General features: G+C 36.0%; 1 protein-coding gene and 1 long non-coding RNA gene across 5 annotated transcripts in view; one reads left to right on the forward strand and one right to left on the reverse strand.

Annotated features, from left to right (window-relative positions):
* LOC105288503 overlaps positions 1-7551 on the forward strand; it is a 54584-nt gene extending 47033 nt beyond the window's left edge. Inside the window, exon 3 of the long non-coding RNA XR_895607.2 lies at positions 7377-7551. This is a non-coding gene — a long non-coding RNA (uncharacterized LOC105288503). The remainder of the gene's footprint in view (positions 1-7376) is intronic.
* SUPT3H (SPT3 homolog, SAGA and STAGA complex component) overlaps positions 1-11957 on the reverse strand; it is a 449818-nt gene extending 437861 nt beyond the window's left edge. Inside the window, exons 1-2 of one of the 4 annotated variants that reach the window (XM_023527664.1) lie at positions 11688-11948; positions 10078-10185 (exon numbers count right to left, since the gene is read on the reverse strand). The gene's annotated coding sequence lies outside the window, so the exon portion shown is untranslated. The other 3 variants (XM_023527667.1, XM_011354759.2, XM_023527665.1) reach the window with 3 other exon arrangements.
* Positions 11958-12201: the final 244 nt, after the last annotated feature.

Genomic DNA, 12201 nt, shown 5'->3' on the forward strand with positions numbered 1-12201 from the left:
AGAACACCACAACTGATTTTTTTTTTTTAATTTTATACATTGGGGTTCCAAGTGAGATTTCATTTAAAGAAAGAGTTGCACAGTTGTAAGACACAAAATTAGAAAACCACAACATAAGCCAATTCCCATTTGAACCAAAGCCTAAAATACAAGTAATACAAATAAAACCAGTCAGTAGATCAGAAGTAAGCACTGTGATATGGTTAAGTGACTCGTCAATTTTAAATTGTGTGACTTTTTCCCCAATAAAATTAAGCTGACACATAACGAAAAAACTAGATGCCAATCCTAACATATCCAGTTTTATCTAATGTATGTGGCAGTCCCATAAACAAGAATTAGTAAAAATAACATTAAAGTAATGAAAGTAGATAAAAGCCTCAATTACATAGTAAGTACTCAACAAATGTTAGCTATTAATTCATGGTCATATAAACTTTGCAATACTATAACCTGCCTTAAAATAAAAACATTTCGCAGATTCTAAAGAAGAATTAACAAATTTGGAACAAATAATAAACCAGTATTGAGAACTTTAAGGACAGTTAATTAGGAGGAGTCTGGAATCAAGACTGCCTAGGTTTGAATTCCAGCTACTTCACTAGTACTTTGAGCAAATTAATTTCTCTGTGCTTCATTTTCCTCATATGTAAAATGGGAATGATAATTTCATCCTCTTAGGGTTGTTGTGAAGATTAAATAAATTAATGTGGTCAGAACAGTTCTAAACTTACAATGTTAGCTATTATAAACAGAATGATCTTAAAAATTCTTTCTTGATCTGCTAAAAGTTTTTATAGGACAAATTTAGATTACCCTTATTTCACAATCACAAAGGTTTAAGAAACCTGAATATTTTCACTAAAAGACCTTAATGCAATTCAACAAATATTAAGTAGTTTCTTTATAAAATAAGTTTAGTTTTCACTAATGACATCACTACTGCTACTAATCAACCCAGCTCAAAATCTCAGTCATTACCTTTGACTCCTTCTCCTGCACCCTATAATCTGTAGGAAGCCAAATAAATTCTACTCTACGTTCTTACATCCTCCCTCTCTTTTTCTACTACTATGGCCCTCTATGAGCTCTATTTTTAGCTTCTCTTTCCATCTCAGTTCATTCTCCACATTGCTGACAAATTTATCTTCTTAATACATCTGCTAATCTGACCCACTCCTATGGGCAATGTTGGCTAAAATTGATAAAGGAAACCTGAACCAGGACCATTCACCAAGAGGTGGGATGGTAGGGCTAGGCCCCGTGAGAGGCAACTGGAAGAAGAAGAAGAAGAAGAAGAAAAAAAAAAACCTCCTACAAACCACTGCCTAAGATAGGCCAAAGAGGAAGCTTTTGAGAAGGCAAGAGGACAGAGTTCTAAGACGAGGGCACTAGCTGGCTAGACTGGAAGTGTCCCAATATCCTTCTTCGGCAGGACCGACTCTACCAACGTAAGTCCTGGGCCCTAAGGGCCAGGCCGAAACCATCAAACAGAGAATGCTGGAGTAGAGAAAGAGAAGGAAAAAAGCTTCCCTCAAACTGAGCCTGAAAACCAAAATGCTAAAATGCATAAAGCTAATGCTATGAAAGACCACCAGCTTTTTTAAGGCCTAAATTTGTCCTATTTTTTCACAAAGACTTGGAATAAGTAATTTCTACAAATAATATAGGAAAAGAAGCATCGCCATTTAGAACTCAGCTTGAAAAGCAATAATCACATCACCAGTCCAAGACTGGGGGAAAAGAGAGAGGAAATCAAAGTGACCAAAAAAAAAGGAACCTGGCTTTCTCAAGGACTTTAGAAAATGTTTCCCTTGTTGTTCCAACAGAAGATTGACATAGATATGATATCCTGGAGAAAACGTTAAACTCAAAGATTATGTACTAACTCCAGCCTCAAAAAAGTTATGATTTAAATTCACTCATGTTAGATTTGAAGACATGTCATTCTGTGGGATTATCCCGTGGCTAAATGTTCTGAGACATTGCTACAGCAATCTTCCCCTTCTACATTTTGCAAATCCATTCACCCTGCTCTAACATTCTCTGAAGAGGAAACATTTCAGAAAGTAAATTCCTATTAAAACCACAGCTTTCTTCAGTTGTCCTCTGACTGCAAATGTTTCACATCAAGGGTATTTATTGGTAAGAGGTAAAAGGTTCCAATCCTAGTTTATTATAATCATGATCATCCTTTCACAGTCAAGTTATTTAATTTTTAAATCAAACAGGTGAATAACATTTTTCTTGACATGATGAGTTGATAGCTCATTGGAATCTTTAAAATAATTATTTCCCATACCCATATTTTGTTTGATGATTTAGATAATTAACTTCTTTAGACATTAACTTCTTTACACATCAAAGTCCTATCATTCCAATGCTTTATTTCCTTTCTCCCAGACATTAAAAAAAAAGTTGGTTAAAAGCAGAAGCACTCAAGTCAATTTTCTCTAATAAATACAGTTAACGTGGAACTGAAAACCTACTGTAATCTTCTCAATGGGTTAATGTCCTACAGTTGTTTCAGCTTTCAATTGAAATGCAGCTGTTTGCCATATTTTACAAAATGAATGCAGATGTGCAGATGGAGACGTAGATTATTTCAACATGCCACAGTTTAAATGTGAACCCAAGGAATAAGTTCATCTCTGATTAATACTTATATTTAAACCTGATCATTAAGCCAATAGCCAATGCTATGTCACACCTGTAAAATCCTGTTCCAGAGCAGAAAAAAACTGACATCTTTTAATTTAAAATAATGAGTTAAGGATATACTCCTTTCCTCTGAAAATATTACCAACAGAATAAATTTTTTAACTATAGTAAAATTATATATCACACATGTGAATTAAACAAAAATGTAATGAACATGTTACTGGGTTTCTATTTATAGCTCATGTTTTTTAGTGACCAAATGACCAAAGAATAAATACCATGAAACACCTTTAGCTTAAAATACCTCGAGTTGATAAATGCATTACTAGTTACAGAACCTTCACAACATCAAAATCTGGATTACAAAATCCATTAGTCTGCCCATTTATTAAAAGATAGAGAAATTTTTTATTGTTACTTCTACTGTATCACTGCTGAGGAAAATCAATTCAGCACACCTATATACTGATTCTGTGCATCTCCAGAGTCTCAATTCCAATCATTCATAACCTGAACATCCCACATAATATAAACAGAAAATGGTTATACTCAGAACATTTTCATTTTCATGGAACTCCAAGGGCAAGAAGCAATTATGGTTAAGCCAGCACTATTATACATTGCATTTTAGTTTTTGTTAAAAAAAAAAAAAAAAAATTCAAATTATATCGTCTAAATTTCTCTTGCTGTAAAAAATAATACCAAATGATCACTCAATCGCTGAGAATGCAAAAAATAATTAAAATGTAGAAAATTTTAAAACTTCTATACCTAGTGTTTCAGATAACAGAATGGTAATTCCAATATATTTATATAAGCCCCATTTCAAGTGGACTTTGGAAAGTACAGTATTCAAGTGTCCATTCAATTATCTGCTAAAAGAGAAGTAACATGACTAATCCAAAGAACAGATGATTCACATATAATTTATAACTATTTTAAAATCAATAGCAATTTTTCCGAAACTGCTACTTGTATTTTCATAACTAAAAAATCATTTGTATTCACCTACCATACATCAAATGAGTTCAGATCCTGAAATAAGATGTATCTATCACAGCACTTCTCACACTTTAGTGTAACTACTTCCTCATCTTCAAACTGCTCACTGCTTAAAAACTGGGACAGTTTCAATACCTAATATACTGCCTGACATGGCTGATGTTTAGTAAATGGTGGGTGAATGAAAAAATGACTGAATGGTATAATGATTACAAAGATAAGAAAAATACATCCCTGCTATTTAGTATCTTATAGCCTACTGAAGTTAACAGATATACCCAATGAAATGAGCTTAGAAATAATGCACAAGATACTATGAGACAACAGGAGGGACATCAGGCCCAGTCGATTATTATGGAAAAATTGTACTGAGATTTAACACTTGTTACAATCTAAAAATAAACCAAATTTAACTGCAGTAAAAAAAAAAAAAAAAAAGTGAATAGCAAATCGAAACCACCCACATTTCACTGGAATACAATTAAATAAAATAAGTACAGAAGTGAAAGTACTTTGAAAATTATGAAGCACCATAAACATCAATACATGATCTCAGGAAATCTTCTGCCTTACCATTCATTAAGCAATTATTTTCCTTAACAACTGCTAGAACAGGAAAACGTACTTCCTAACCCAAATCATACTGATTCTAATTAATATGGGTAAGAAGCTATAAATATTGATAAGGAACACCTAATAATCAAAATGGCAAGTTATTAGGTATACTATAAGTAGAGAAGCACCACTTTAATACAATTACCAAAGACTTCATATTCACAGAGAAATTCTTACCTGAAATATGTGATATTATTGCCTGATTTATTTTCCTCATCACACCTGCTTCCTTGTCTAACATCCTAGTTTTATAAGAGCAACACCAGTCTTCAGGCAAATAAGGTCAAAAACTCCAAGGCTTTTTTTGCTTCTCTGTCTATATGCAGGTTTCTGGCATTATTTTTTTTTTCTTATTAATAAAAAATCAATTCTAAATCAATCCCTTCCTTTCCAATCTCACCATAATCAATACCTTTACCACAATGTCTTTTAAAACCATCTCCCATCTTTCCAATTAATTCTGTATATTACTCCAGAGTTACTCCTCTACCCACAAATCTCCAATGGCTCTCCTTTGCCTGGAGGACAATACTTGTCTCACTGGACCTCTCCAGCCTCTATAGCAGTAGTTAAATCAATCATTCAGTATCCATTCCAAGTTTTTTTGAACCTTTAAGTTCTTCCTGCTTGCAATACCTTGTTACTGCTCCAATTATCCAAATCCTAATGGTCTAGAAAAGCCTGAAAAAGCCTGACCTAAACTCAGTATACCACCAAGAAGCCTTCCCAAACACACGACCATCAGGAATTCCCCTTTCTCTGACATCTAAATTGTTTCAGTTTACTAATTCTTTTGGTTTAACATTAAATATTTTAGTGCATAGTAATTATTTATTAATAAACTGCTGCCCCCAATCTCTCCCCCAACTATTGGCAGATGACTACATCCCCTACTTCAGAGAAATAAAAAGCCTTTATTTAGTAACTCCCTCCACTCTCCTGTACCAAAGCCAATGTATCTTCTTTTGATTCCCTCCTCTTACAACAAAGGTACTCTATTATTTAAAGCTTATTCATTTATTGGCTTAATCATTTATAACTATTCATTGGGTACCTAATGCAGGCTAAATACAGTTCTAAGAGCTAGGTATACAGGACTAAACTAGACAAAAAGAGATACATTATAATGCAAGAGAAAAAGCAAATAAATATAATTTGAGGTCGTGATAAATGCTATGAAAACAAGTTTTCAACCAGGAAGTGACACTTAATATAAGATCACAACAAAGCCCAAAGTGACTTGAAATGTTTTAGGTTTTAAAAATGTAACTTCAGCTGCTGTGAGAATATACTATAATAATATACTATACTAAGGAAGCAATGGTACAGGCAAGGAGACCAGTCAGAAAGTTATGTAGACAAGAGATGACAGTGGCTTGAATTAGTGAAACAAGCAGAGATGGTGAGAAGTGGTCAGATTTCTGGAATATGTTTTGAAGGCAGAGCTGACTTGCTGATCAATTAGATATGGAGTCTAAGTGAAGAGCAATCAAGGATGATCAAAGTTTGGGGTCTGAGCCACTAGTTGAATGGTGGTATGATTTACTGAAATTGGAAAGACTGGAAAGAAAAAAAAAAGGAATTCACTTTAGGCCATGAGACAACTATTAAACATTTAACTGGAGATAAAATCCTGCAGAAGTTTTGTGACAAATGTTATAAGGCAGAAAAATGAAATAAAAGTCATGGTCATAGTGTTTTTGTTAATAAGGATAATTAATCAATATAGTAGAATCTGGAAATAAGGATCAACCAATCTTTCAAGTTCAGTTTCTCCACCCATCAATTTCTGCCTATCTCAGAGGGGCGTTATAAAAAAATGCAGTAGCAACCACATCATGGGCACTCAAAAAATATATCTGAATACCACCTGTAAACTATTAAATTCCCAATAGATAGACAGACATATAAACTGTGTTTAGATATCCCAGTTGGCTACATGACCAATTTTTTTAACCTACAGACATAAAAGCTCAGTGACAGATTACTCAGAGACACAGGAAGTTCTATTCTATTTCTCTTCTTTAGTCTCACATTAATGTCAGTTTCTAGTCCATGTGTTTTCATATCCAATACTCTCTTCTGGAAGTACTGAGTTTAAAAAAAAAAAATTATTCTTTGCAAAATGGTTTTTAAAGAATACACCGCAAATGTGGCTACCAGATCATCCTAAAATATGTAACATCTAAACCTGGACAAAATGGCAAGCTTACTGTCCCAATATTGAAATACTCTTGTTTTTACATAAAATATTACATAATTGAATAACTTAATGGCTAACTTTCCAGACATATGCAAAATTCTGGAATCAGTTATACGTCTAATAGTAAGAGGAAAGTATTTGACAACAATGTCAAAAAGGGAGATCTCTTAAACATCAAGATTCTCTTCCAAGCTAGATTCACATTGTAGAAATATTAAACCTTATAAGAAGTCTGTATTAAATATGAACAATTCAATAAAATATCTGATGTGGTTAAAAATATAGTTCATGTGACTAAAAAGAAAAAAGGGAGATTTACTCTCATATAGGTAGGTAAAATTTAGAGAAATTTGTATAAGCACTTCAGTTTTTATAGGGTCTTTCAACCTATATTAGCTCATAGTTTTTCACAATCACCCTACCAGGCAAGTATTTCCCCTCTACTGAGGAAGCTAACAGAAAAATACTGGGTGGAGGTCACAAATCTAACAAAAGACAGGCTTTGATTCAGGCAGATAATAACCTGAAATATTCAGTCCATCTACATACACATTTTAACAAAAATTCACCAATCATCTCCCATTTTAGTGCCTTAGTTTTTTCATTTGTAAAAGATGCCTTTCTCTTTTCACACACTACCATAATGTGTAATTACTGAAAGCTTGTACATGTAGAAGTTAGGGGACTTGTCATTAAGTTATCTTACAGGTTGATGACTTTAAATGCAAGTTCAGAAATTCTTTCCTTAAAAGTAAATCTTAGGCAGATGGAAAAACAGCTATAATAGACAAAAGTATAACTATGCAAATTGGCGGGAGGGGGACCAAAGACATCTGAGGTTCAGAACTACAGTTTTTTTAAATCACTAATTTCATCCAAATCCCTCATTTTTCAGGTGAGGAAACTGAAGTCCAGAGGGGTTTCTTGAACTGCCCAAGGACACATCACTATTTAGTGATACAGCTGGGACTAAAACTGAGGTCCCCTGACTCCTGGTCCAGAGTTCTTTCTACTATCCCACAAGGAACATACAAATAAAAGTTGATCATAATTAACAAACAAGACCTCCACAATGTGTTTGTCATAGTAAACTTTGTTGTGAAATACCTGCCTATGCCAGTTGAGCACTAAAGAACTGGGCTCTGGAGTTCAAATACAGGTTCTAACACTTACCATGTGACCTTGGGCAAGTCACATCACCTCCCTGCCTCAGTTCCCTCATCTTTAGAGATTCAAAACACTCCTTTCATAGGTTACATGAAGTAATGTATATAAAGCACTTAGGACAGTGCCTGGTATATGGAAAGCACTCAGTTCATGACAATGATGAAGAATCAGAAGAATCATCATTCAAGCAAAAGTATAGCTTCTTGAAAACACCACAAAGTATTATCATTAAACATGTATATTCTCAGAGAAAGAATGTTATGATTAAGAGTGGTTTTTTAATGATAGATTTGAAAACAAATAATATGAAAGAATAAAGTGAAATACACAAGATTCAGTCATAAAACCTGTATAGCATTTAAAACAGCAGAAGTATACTTCGAGACTTTAAAATGTCATATTTGTATAGTATTTTACAATTTATAAAGTATATTCACATATATTCCAATTTACTGCCCTATGAATTCAATGAACAAAGCAATTTTTTAGCAACTACTACACATTATATGCCACCTAGCATGCCATTTTCATATTCATTACCTTAACTTTCAATATCTATTAACTACCACCTAGATGTTATCAGAAGCAGTAGTATAATGCAAAACAAAACAAAAACAAAAACAAAAAATTGACCAATCAGTTCCAGAAAGTAAGAGCCTCATCAGTATAACCTATTAAGTGGCAATATGTTGGATAAATAAATAAGATACAGCATTTAGCACATGGATAGAACACATCAAGTACTCATGAAAATGTTAGTTCTCTCTTAGCAGTAATATAAAGTTGTTTTGTATAGAAAATATACTATAACCAGATCAATAAAACACCATTACTGTGACTTATAGTATTATGTATCAAAAAGAACAGTTTTGGGTAATGGTGCCTCTTATACTTTATTTTTGTTGTTTCACAAATTAAAACATACAACAATTATTGCAGATTTCAGGTCAGTCTTTACTGGAGGTGGTATGTAGGGCAAGTTGAAACAAAACTAATTAAATAATGTTTGTCAAACAAGACAGCAATTTACGTAATTCTCATCTGAGGCCTCCAACAATCCTGTGAGGAGACAGGATGAGGTTAGGTACTAATAATACTTTACTGATGAAACTGAGGCTCAGAAAAATAAATACCTTAACTGATATCACAGAGAGAGAATAAGGCAGAAAAGGGCTAAACCTAGGTTTTCGGAATTAGTTTTAAGTGCTCTTTGCACCTATTCAAAATGCATCACAGAACATTAATATCTCTTCCAGATTCATTATTCAATAACCTTAAGGCTAGAGCAGGTAATATCTACTGAATACTTCTAAGGTGCTTTGCTGTGCCCAACACATTGTATGGGTTACCTCATTTAACCCTCAGCAAAGTGAGGACTCAAACCAGGTGTGTTTGACTCTCAAAATATTTTATTTACTAGAGTATAAATTCAATTAATATAATAGTGTATTTGCCTGAATTATTTTTCCTATTTAAAATGAACTATAAGCAAAATTTTAACATTTTAATATATAAGCGAATTTGTCTGATTTCACCGTTCGACTTCACCATAAAATAAAATGGGTGTTATTTTGAACAAGAATACTCAATCTTCTGATTTGATTGACATGGCCTAACTTTCCTTGCTGCCTCTTACACCAAAAGATCATTTTTTCAGAGAGGACCAAAAATCAAGCTGCCCAAGATGTCTATCCAATTACAAAGAGAAAAGCAAAATTTCTCAATTACCCTGGCTCAAATGAACAAGTCATTTGCTGGCCTTATTACAGATATCTCATCTATTACTTAACACATAAGCAAGAATTTTTTCACTACTTAAAAGCAAGTACATTTCTATGATTGCAATATGGATAATCCTCCTAAAATTACATATTACGAATTTCAAAAAACCTAAGAGTAAGGTGATCATATTATTATATGGTTCCAACTGGGACATTTTTGATAGTGAAAGGGGCTCTATTAATAATTATACTGGAACAAACAGGCTCTAAAACCATGACAGTCCCAGAAAAAGTAGGGTATGTCACCCTACATAAGAGCAACCCATTTTTATTTGTATATAATGGGTCATTCTCTACATATACTTAATTCATAAGCTTTAAGTTTTTTTTCCAGATCCAACAATTATCTTCAGCCTTGAGACCAAGGTCACCATCTTACAGCTATCAGGCCAGAATTAAGGGCTATAAAGCTTTTTTTAAGTTTTATTTTCAAATTTTACATTATAAACATTTGCTTGAAAAAGAAACAGATCCACATATTCCAAAGAAAGTAATCTGGCAAAATATTACCAAATTTCAAACTTATCTCTTCAAAAGTTCTGAATACACATAACCACAAAACAAAACAATTTCTAAGACGGCCCAATGCATCTTTCAATGGAAAAAAAATTCAGGATTTAAAGAGCTGAAGTTTTTGCTGAAACTAACCAAAGTGATAAAAGAGGAAACCCATGGTCACAATACAGTAATGATTAAAGGAAACTCCAGTTAGTACTGTTATGGCTCTCCAAATGAATCTGGCATTAGCTGTACAACCTAGGAGACAAAAGAATGTTTTGTTTTAATTTGTCAAGCTGTAAATAAATACTAACAGACCCACGCTTTGAACTATAGTGATTTAATGAAAGGCATTATTTGAATATAATTATGATTCCCTAAGGCAATGAATGCTTCAAGAGTTGGCTCCTTGAACTTAAAACAACCAAATCAAGAAGTGGTAGGGGGTCTCAAAATTTAGATTTTTGACCTATTCTGTCCAATAAGGCAGCCACTAGCCACATGTGGCTATTTATATTTAATTAAAATAAAATTAAAAATTAAGTTCCTCAGTGCACTAGCCACACCTCAAGTGCTTAAGGGCCACTTGTGTCTAGTAGATATCATATTAGGACAGCACATATTACAGAATATTTCTATCATGGCAGAGTCCTATAGGACAGTCATGCTCTAGACCTAGGCTGCTCTAGATCTTTGCTTGAATATTCTGAGACAAGAAACTTGCAACAGCATAATAAAGTGTATTTTATTTTTGCAAAGTACTGGCAGGGAATTTCTCCTCACATTCAAATCCAGACTCTGTAACATCTACCAAAAATTCTACAAATTCTATCTTCAATTTAGTCTTCAAGTAAATCTTTGCAGAGCTAACTTAATTGCACTTACAAAGTTCTGCCCCTCATACACACAAGACCCTAGATCCTCTCCTCCCCCGTAAATATACACTATTTCTAAAGAAAGTTTCTATCAGCCTCATGGAGTTATGATAATTTATCCACGTGTACGTTAATAACACATATCCAGGATCCGCTCTCAGAGTATTACATTCCACTGCCCCTATAAATACACTATCGTTTGTCACACCAAGAATCTTGATTTTTAATTTAGAAAACGAAGTCACAGTCATTCCGAACTTCTTAAAACAAGACCAAAATTACAGTTAACATGTAACTGTGCCTGCCGCTGTTGTAAGCATTTAACGTGTATTACCTCATATAATCCTCACAATTCTGAACTAAACTATTACTATCCCCATTTTATAGACCAGAACACTCAGCCAAAATCATGCTAAACAATTTCCCTAGGGGGTCACAGATGTGGACTCACTCAGAAAGAGTTTATTAACGCTACTTAACTCTTCTTCTACCCTCTGCCCATAAAGCAACAATTTCCTTCTTTAAGGACTCTTCCCCCAAACACTACCCAGCTGACACGCGGAAGGGACTTAGCACACTCCAGCAACCCCCGCTCCCGCACGCCTGCCCAGCTCCCCTCGTCCCACGCCCACCAGCCGACGGGGAGGAGTCAAGAGCCAAATCCACACCCCGCGGGAGAACCGGGGCGCCGGGCCAGGCCAGCGCCTCTCATGACCGTCTTCCTTTCACCCCTCCAGTGCAAACGCCAAAATTACCCCGCTGCGGCCGCCCTCGGGCAGGGTCCAGGGCAGGGCCGGGGCCCAGAGACGCGGGACTGGCCGCGCGGTGTCCCTCCCGATTCCCGTCCTCGACCCTGCCCGCCCCGCCCCCAACGCCACCAACAACCTCTGCTTTAAGAACACTTGTAGGCACGGCTGCGCGTCCCGCGTGGAGAATGTGGGGGTGGAGATGGTGCGGTTTCGGCTGCTGCGGCCCGGGACACGGATGGATAGGGGCGGGGTAGGGGTGCTGAGAGTGTAGAAAGGAAAAAGGTGACTCGGCTGGGGCGGGGTGAGGGGGGGGCGCAAGATGGCGTGAGCAGGACTCTGTCAGCCGTGGGTTGCGGAGACCAAAGAAGGGAGCGCTACAGAAACCCGCAGTACTAGCAGCGCGGGCCCTGGCGCATGCGCGATCGGCCAGGTGGCGCGCGGTCTTTCCCGAGCAAGCCACTTCCGCCAGGCTCTCTGGGGGTGGAGCGTGTGGGGGCAGGGGCGGTCTCTTACCCAGCGTCAGTCTTGAGAGGCCCGCGGGGCTGGGGGTGGGAGACCCTACCGCGGGGCCTCTGCGAGAGAGGAGTGGGTTTGAGTTTCAAACCAAAGGCTGCTCAAGGGCCAGGCTTGGCGTCTTTAAGAAAGGGGCC

This window comes from Pteropus vampyrus, unplaced genomic scaffold (genome assembly GCF_000151845.1).
Source record: "Pteropus vampyrus isolate Shadow unplaced genomic scaffold, Pvam_2.0 Scaffold18, whole genome shotgun sequence".
Lineage (NCBI taxonomy): Eukaryota > Metazoa > Chordata > Mammalia > Chiroptera > Pteropodidae > Pteropus > Pteropus vampyrus.